Here is an 8934-nt window from a genome sequence, read left to right on the forward strand (position 1 = left end):
CACATTTTAAAAAATCTCCAACAACAATTAAAACCTGAAAGATGAGACTACACTTTTTTTGTATTCATTCATGTGATGTGGGCATCACTGGCTTGGCCAGCATTTATTGCCTATCCCTAATTGCCCTTGAAAAAGTGGTGGTGAGCTGCCTTCTTGAACTGGGGCATTCCTTGTGGTACACCCACAATGCTGTTGTGGAGTGGTGTTGGGGCGGGTTGGGGGGTGGGGGGGCTAATTTCCAGGGTTTTGAACCAGCCACAATGCAGAAACAAACAGTGATATATTTCCAAGTCAGGAATGGTGAGCGGCTTGGAGGTGAACTTTCAGGTGGTGGTGTTCCCATCTGTAACGGAAGTGGTCGTGGGTTTGGAAGGTGCTGTCTAAGCAGGTTTGGTGAGTTCTTGCAATGCATCCTGTAGATGGTATACACTGCTGCCACAGTGTGTCGGTGTTGGAGGGAGTGAATGTTTGTGGATGGGGCGCTTATCAAGTGGACTGCGTTGTCCTGGATAGTATCAAGCTTCTTGAGTGATGTTGGCGCTGTACTCATCCAGGCAGGTGGAGAGTATTCCATCATACACCTGACTTGTGCCTTCTAGAGGTGGACAGGCTTTGGGGAGTCAGGAGGTAAGTTGCTCACCACAGGATTCCTAGCTTCTGACCTGTTCTTGTAGCTACAGTATTTATATGGCTAGTCCAATTTCTGGTCAATGGTAACCCCCAGGATGTTGATAGTGGGGGATTCAGTGATGGTAATGAAAGCCTTTGAAAGTCATGGGGCGGTGGTTAGATTTTCTCATGTCGGAGACGGTAATTCCCTGGCAATTGTGTGGCATGAATGTTACTTGCCGCTTGTCAGCCCAAGCCTGGATATTGTTCAGGTTTTGCTGCACTTGGACATGGACTGTCTCAGTATCTGAAGAGTCATGAATGGTGCTGAACATTGTGCAATCATCAGCAAACATCCCCACTTCTGACCTTATGATGGAAGGAAGGTCATTGATGAAGCAGCTGAAGATGGTTGGACCTCAGATACCACCCTGGGGAACTCCTGCAGTGATGTCCTGAAACTGAGATGGCTGACCTCCAACAACCACAACCACCTTCCTTTGTGTGAGGTATGACTCCAACCAGCAGAGAGTATTCTCCCTGATTCCCATTGACCCCAATTTTGCTGGGCTCCTTGATGCCACACTCAGTCAAATACTCCCTTCATTTCAATGGCACTCTCACCTCACCTCGGGAGTTCAGCTCTTTAGTCCATGTTTGAACCAAGGCTGTAATGAGGTCAGAAGCTGAGTGGCCCTGGTGGAACCCAAACTGAGTGTCAGTAAGCAGGTTATTGCTATGCTAGTGTAGCTTCAATAGCACAGATGGTGACCTCTTCCATCACTTTACTGATGATCGAGAGTAGGCTGATGGATCAGTAATTGGCCAGGTTGGATTTGTCCTGCTTCTCGTGTACAGGGCACACCTGGGAAATTTTCCACATAGCCGGGTAGATGCTGGTGTCGTACCTGTCCTAGAACAACTTGGCTAGGGGTGCAGCAAGTTCTGGAGCACAAGTCTTCAGTACTATTGCCAGAATATTGTCAGGGCCCATAGCCTTTGCAGTATTCATTGCGTTCAGTCATTTCTTGATATCACGTGGAGTGAATTGAATTGGCTGAAGATTGGCATCTGCGATGCTGGGGACCTCCGAAGAAGGCCAAGATGGATCATCCACTTGGCACCGCTGGCTGGAGATTGTTGCAAATGCTTCAGCCTTGTCTTTTGCACTAATACACTGGTCTTCCCCATCATTGAGGATGGGGATATTTGTGGAGCCTCCTCCTCCAGTGAGTTGTTTAATTGTCCACCACCATTCATGACTAGATGTGGCGGGACTGCAGAGTTTAGATCTGAACCGTTGGTTGTGGGATCATTTAGCTCCGTCTATCATTTGCTGCTTATGCTGTTTGGCACACAAGTAGTCCTGTGTTGTAGCTTCACCAGGTTGACACCTCATTTTATGGTATGCCTGATGCTGCTCCTGGCGTGTCCTCCTGCACTCTTCATGGAACCAGCGCTGATTCCCTAGCTTGGTGTGAATGGTGGAGTGGGGGAATATGCCAGGCCCTGAGGCTACAGATTGTAGTTCAGAACAATTCTGCTATTGCTGATGGCCCACAGAGCCTCATGGATGCCCAGTCTCGAGTTGCTAGCTCTGTTAGAAATCTATCCCATTTAGCACGGTGGTAGTGCCACACAAAACAATGGAGCGTGTCCTCAATGTGAAGGCAGGACTTGGTCTCCACAAGGACTGTGTGGTGGTCATTTCTACTGATACTGTCATGGACAGATGCATCAGCGACATGTTGATTGGTGAGGACAAGGTCAAGTATGTTTTTCCTTTATTGGTTCCTTCACCACCTGCTGCAGACCCAGTCTAGCAGCTATGTCATTTAGGACACGTCCAACTCGGTCAGTAGTGGTGTTACCGAGCCACTCTTCGTGATAGACATTGAAGTCCCCACCCAGAGTGCACTCTGTGCCCTTTCCACTTTCAGTGCTTCCTCCAGGTGGTGTTCAACATGGAGGAGCACTGATGTATCAGCTGAGGGAGGGTGGTACATGGTAATCAGCAGCAGGTTTCCTTGCCCATGTTTGACCTCATGCCATGAGACTTCATGGGGTCTGGAGTCGATGTTGAGGACTCCCAGGGCAACTCCCTCCTGACTGTATACCACTGTGCTGCCACCTCTGCTGAGCCTGTCCTGCCCCTGGGACAGGACATACCCAGGGATGGTGATGGTGGTGTCTGGGACATTATCTGTAAGGTATGATTCTGTGAGTATGACCGAGTCAGGCTGTTGTTTGACTAGCCTGAGAGACAGCTCTCCCAGTTTTGACATAAGACCCCAGATGTTATTAAGGAGGTCGACAGGGCTGCGTTTGCCATTGTTGTTTCTGGTGCCTACGTCGATGCCGGATGGTCTGTCCTGTTTCATTCTTTTTAGACTTTTTAGTGGTTTGATACAATTGAGTGGCTTGCAAAGCCATTTCAGGGGGCATTTAAGGTCAACCACATTGCTGTGGGTCTGGAATCACACATAGGCCAGACCAGGTCAGGACTGCAGGTTTCCTTCCCTAAAGGACATTAATGAACCAGATGAGTTTTTCCAACATTTGGGAATGGTTTTTATTAGTTTTTTAAAATTAATTCCAGGTTTTATTGAATTCAAACTCCACCATCTGCCATGGTGGGATTTGAACTCCAGTCCACAGAGTATTTCCCTGGTTCTCTGGTTTACCAGTCCAGTGACAATATGATTACCATTACCATCAAGCCAGGGGATCAATCCTGGCTCAATGAAGAGTGCAGGAGGGCAGTCCAAGAGCAGCACCAGGCACACATAAAAATGAGGTGTCAACCTGGTGAAGCTACAACACAGTGTGTGCCAAACAGCATAAACAGCAAGTGATAGACAGAGCTAAGCAATCCCACAACCAACGGATCAGATCTAGGCTCTGCAGTCCTGCCACATCCAGTTGTGAATGGTGGTGGACAATTAAACAACTCACTGGGGGAGGAGGCTTCACAAATATCCCTAACCTCAATGATGGGGGAGCCTAGCACATCAGTGCAAAAGTTAAGCACTTGCTACAATCTTCAGCCAGAAATGCTGAGTGGATGATGCATCTCGGCCTCCTCCAGAGGTCCCCAGCGTCACAGATGCCAGTCTTCAGCCAATTCAATTCAATCCACGTGATATCAAGAAACGGCTGAAGGCACTGAATACTGCAAAGGCTATGGGCCCTGACAATATTCCAGCAATAGTACTGAAGACTTGTGGTCCAGAACTTGGCATGTCCCTAGCCAAGCTCTTCCAGTACAGCTACAACAATGGCATCTACCGGCTATGTGGAAAATTGCCTAGGTCTGTCCTGTGCACAAAATTCAGGACAAATCCAACCCAACCAAAAATCGCCTCATCAGTCTACTCTCGATCATCAGTAAAGTAATGGAAGGAGGCATCAATAGTGCTATCAAGCAGCACGTGCTTAGCAATAACCTGCTCACTGATGCTCAGTTTGGGTTCTGCCAGGGTCACTCAGCTCCTGACCTCATTAAAGCCTTGGTTCAAACATGGACAAAAGAGCTGAACTCTGTAGGTGAGGTGAGAGTGACTGCCCTTGATATCAAGGCAGCATTTGACCGAGTGTGGCATCAAGGAGTCCGAGCAAAACTGGAGTCAATGGGGATCAGGTGAAAAAATTTTCTGCTGGTTGGAGTCATACCTCAAGGTGGTGGTTGTTGGAGGTCTGTCATCCCAGTTCCAGGAGATCACTGCAGGAGTTCTTCAGTGCAGTGTCCTAGACCCAACCATCTTCAGCTGCTTCATCAATGACCTGCCTTCCATCATAAGGTCAGAAGTGGGAATGTTCGCTGATGATTGCACAATGTTCAGCGCCATTCGCAACTCCTCAGATACTGAAGCAGTCCATGCACAAATGCAGCAAGACCTGGGCAAGATCCAGGTTTGTGCTGACAAATGACAACTAATATTCGCACCACACAAGTGTCAGGCAATGGCCATCTCCAACATGAGAGAACCTAACAATCAGTCCTTGACGTTCAATGGCATTACCATCGCTGAAACCCCCACTATCAACATCCTGGGGGTTACCATTGGCCAGAAACTGAACTGGACAAGCCATGTAAATACTGTGGCTGCAAGAGCAGGTCAGAGGCTAGGAATCCGATGACGGTTAACTCACCTCCTGACTCCCCAAGGCACAAGTCAGGAGTGTCATGGAATACTCCCCGCTGGTCTGGATGAGTGCAACTCCCACAAAGCTCAAGAAACCTGACACCGTCCAAGACAAAGCAATCCGCTTGATCGACACCATATCCACAAACACTCAATCCCTCCATCACCGACGCACAGTAGCAGCAGTGTGTACCATCTACAAGATGCACTGCAGGAATTCACCAAGGCTCCTTCGACAGCACCTTCCAAACCCACGAAAGCTAACATCTAGAAGGACAAGGGCAGCAGATAGATGGGAACACCACCACCTGGAAGCTCACCTCCAAGTCGCTCACCATCCTGACTTGGAAATATATCGCCATTTCTTCACTGTCGCTGGGTTAAAACCCTGGAATTCCCTCCCTAACATCACTGTGGGTGTACCTATACCACATGGACTGCAGCAGTTCAAAAAGTCAGCTCACCACCACCTTCTCAAGGGCAACTAGGGATGGGCAATAAATGCTGGCCGAGCCAGCAAAGCCCACATTCCATGAATGAATAAAAAAAACCCACTATGCTACAGCCTCCCCTGTAAGCATTAATTTTCAATGCCAGAGATGTTTATTGGCAATAAGAAATACCACATGGTTAAAATAATTTGACAGCCATTCCAGGCTTAATTAAATATGGGCCCACTCGCCGACACATAAAATGACGCGGGGTGATGTTGGGCGGGCGTCCCAATGTCACCCTGCATCATTTAGATTTTCAGGTCGGCAGGCATGCAGCCAACTCGGCTGCATGCCCGCCGACTTGTCAATGGCCACTTAAGACCACTAATAAAGTAATTAAAACACTTAATGGATCTGCCTGTCAACCTTAAGGTTGCCTGGCAGGCAAAGAGCCCAGGAGGTCTTCACAAAAACATGAAATCTCATCCATGGGTAGGATGAGGCTTCATGAGGGATTTAAAAAGTTCCAGAAATTTTTAATTAAAGGTAATGGACATGTCCTAGCTCATGTGATGGCATCACATGAGGGGACATGTCAATAATTTTTTTTCTCATCTTTATTGAATGTTTGAAACCTGAGCCATTCTCCCTGGGCAGAGCTTTGCCCCGGAGGTCTGTGCATACTTTCGCGTGCTTCCTGTCGTATGTCACGCTGGGCGGGCCCCCGTAAAATGGCGGATCGGGAACCTGCCTGCTCACACCTGCTCCTGCACAATCCCCCCCGACAGGTGTCACTTCACATCAGTTCTAACTTTGAAGTGAATTCACCTCCTTTGTGCTATGCAAGTAATGCAATTTGATGCTGTTTTATGCATTTGACTGGGGAGTTAGACAGCAAGATGCTGTTTTCACAATACTAATATTGGAGCAGCGCACCTCTGACTGGAGCTTTTCAATTTCAATGCATCTACCCTCCCCTTTGAGCATAAATATCGGTAAGCACTATTAGCCTCACCATTATTTTGATAGCAAATTATGGGACAATATTTAATTTCATTTATACTTTAAAAATTATTACTAATTTATCTTTTTAATTGATATTTCAAAGCTTATATACTGTCATGGGTCTAAGAAAAGATTTACATAAACTTGCACTTATTTTTTATTTATATTTTTAAACTGTCCTTGCACTCTATGTATGAAAAAGTGTGTATTAAGTTGGACATTATTCTCCTCAAATGTGAGATGGGATTTTACATCCATGTTATTGTTTACAAAAGCTAAAAATAAATCACAAATATATAGATACTTGAAGAAGAAATTTATGCTTTTTAAAAGCTGAGTTTATATGCAGAGATTGTTGAATTATCACCCTCTATTTTTTAAGTCACACTTACTGGGATTACACATTTTTTGCCAACTGGTTTAAACAGACAGTTGGTAGGAGTTGTAAGAGTGGAGAATGCAAGCAGGGAGGTAGGACTATAGGAAATTGCAAAGATTGAAAGTGCCAATACTTGTGGATACAAAGTCAGGAACTGATGTTGCCAGGGTCCAAATGAAATGCTAAAGGTATGGGTGGTAGTTGAGTGGGACTATGTTGAGATTGAATGGAGTTTTGAATGAATAGTCATTCAGTAGTACAGAACTTGAGTACTGTTGAAGAAAAAGAGACATGTTACCTAAGCCTTTCGCCTTGCATTCATCAAGACAGCACGCAAAAAATTACCAAACTATAACGGTGGAGCAACAATTTATACTGCATGAGAAGAGAGTACTGACTGGTTGGCCAATGGGCTCTCCATTCATTCTGCATTCTCCATGGCAATACCTCCACCAATCAGAGTCGACTTGCCAACTAATCAGCACTGTCTGCTCATGCAGGTTAAATTGTTTAGCCCCCGTTACGATTTGGTAATTTCTTGCTAGCTATCCTGATGAGTGCAAGGCAAAAAGCTTACATAGCATGTCCCTTTTTTCAGCAATACTCAATTTCTGAATGTGTTAACATTTATTAAGGTGGAAGTTGTGTTGTGACACCCATAGAAACTGACAGCTCTTTTAAAAGAAAGGAATCCCCACAATGCCAATGGAAAGAAAACTGATGGACATGATATCACTTTAAATTGTTGATACAACAAAGACACACCTCACGTAGTTACAAGCGCTCGCATTACTTCCCACACAAATGTGGCACCATGTACAATTCATAGTCTTTCCAACTCAGTCTCTGTTATATAGTATCTCGCACTTCCCACTCAATCATTTTAGCCTTTGAGTCACATTCACCAGCAGCCGTATTCCATTTGAAGTCCCCAGACACCATTGACACTGACAAGGCACACATTTACGAACCCTCCCTCATTCAGATTAAGGCAGTCCTGATATCAGCTATCCAGCAATTTCTTTTAACAGACCAACCAACATGCCCAGTATTGTCTAGCACTCTGATACAAACCCTCAGCTCTCTCACACATTGCCTGACCAAGAGAATCTGGAGTTTTATTTTCTTTTTATTGTTAAACAGAAAACTAGTCTATTCATTGACAGCTCGGCTTACTCCCATCACACAAATTCTGTGCTCTGAACTGCCTGCCACATGAAAGGATGGAACCTGACATCACCACAATTAAATTTCTATTTGCTTTTTGCTTCAACTTTCATCCTCAATGCAACCTCATGAGCATTTCTTGGGACCCAATGATGCCATAAGCAGGAAAACAATGACCCCCCTTTCAGAATACTTCAGTTTCACTTTGAACTTGTTGCACAAAAAGAAAATACAGGCTGTTCCCAAGGTACATGGGTCGTCACAGTTGACATGTTAGTAAAGAAACCCACACAAAAATTGAATTTGAAAATGAAAAAGACAAAATAAGGATTTTATTGACAATGGATGATATTTTAAGGTGGAACTAGCCAATGATGGTAATGGCTGTAGTAGCAATGGAATCAAGTTGAGAGTAGTGTATTATAAAGGCAAGGAGGAATGCATGGTTGAGCATGTCTCATTACAGAGCAATCAAACATCCTGATGATACCATACTGGAAGTCAAATCAGGGAAAGTAAGTCAGAAATTACAGAGCCAGACAAAATAAGTATGTGGGCAGATGAATACCCAATGAAATTTAATCGGAACAAGTGCAAGTTAATGCACAAGGGAAGTAAACTAAGTAACACGTGCCCTTGATAAACAACATTGGAATAGTGGAGATAGGAATTCAAAGAGACTAATGACTGTTAGTTGACTGTAAGCCAATTATTTTAAAAGTGCTGCAGGACAGCTGTCAACAAAGTCAAAGAAAACCTCACTTCAGCAACAGTATCTTTCACATAAAACTCAAGGAAGGGATTAGTTTCTGCTTGTTAGTGATAAGAGATCAAACTGGTTCATTGAAAACATACATGTAAAAGAGAACAAAATATCTGCTTTCCATCAGACAAACACCCTCCCCCCACCTCCTAATCCCAAGTTCCACTGCAGCTGGCAGGTAATCATGAAACCTGAAATGCTCAAATTATGACATTTAGGTCCAGGTTCATTTGCACTGAGTAAGTCAACAGCCAAGTGAAAGGATGTAACTCTCACAATTGTGAAGAAGCAGTTTGATAAAGGAGATCCAAGTACCCACTTGGCTGAAGAGTAATGGGTTCAGAAGAGCATCAACTGCAAAAGAGCCTTAATATAGAGAAGGTACTCATATCTGCATACCTGCTATATCATTTTTCAATGCTGCACCTCAGT

Source organism: Carcharodon carcharias, chromosome 1 (genome assembly GCF_017639515.1).
Source record: "Carcharodon carcharias isolate sCarCar2 chromosome 1, sCarCar2.pri, whole genome shotgun sequence".
Lineage (NCBI taxonomy): Eukaryota > Metazoa > Chordata > Chondrichthyes > Lamniformes > Lamnidae > Carcharodon > Carcharodon carcharias.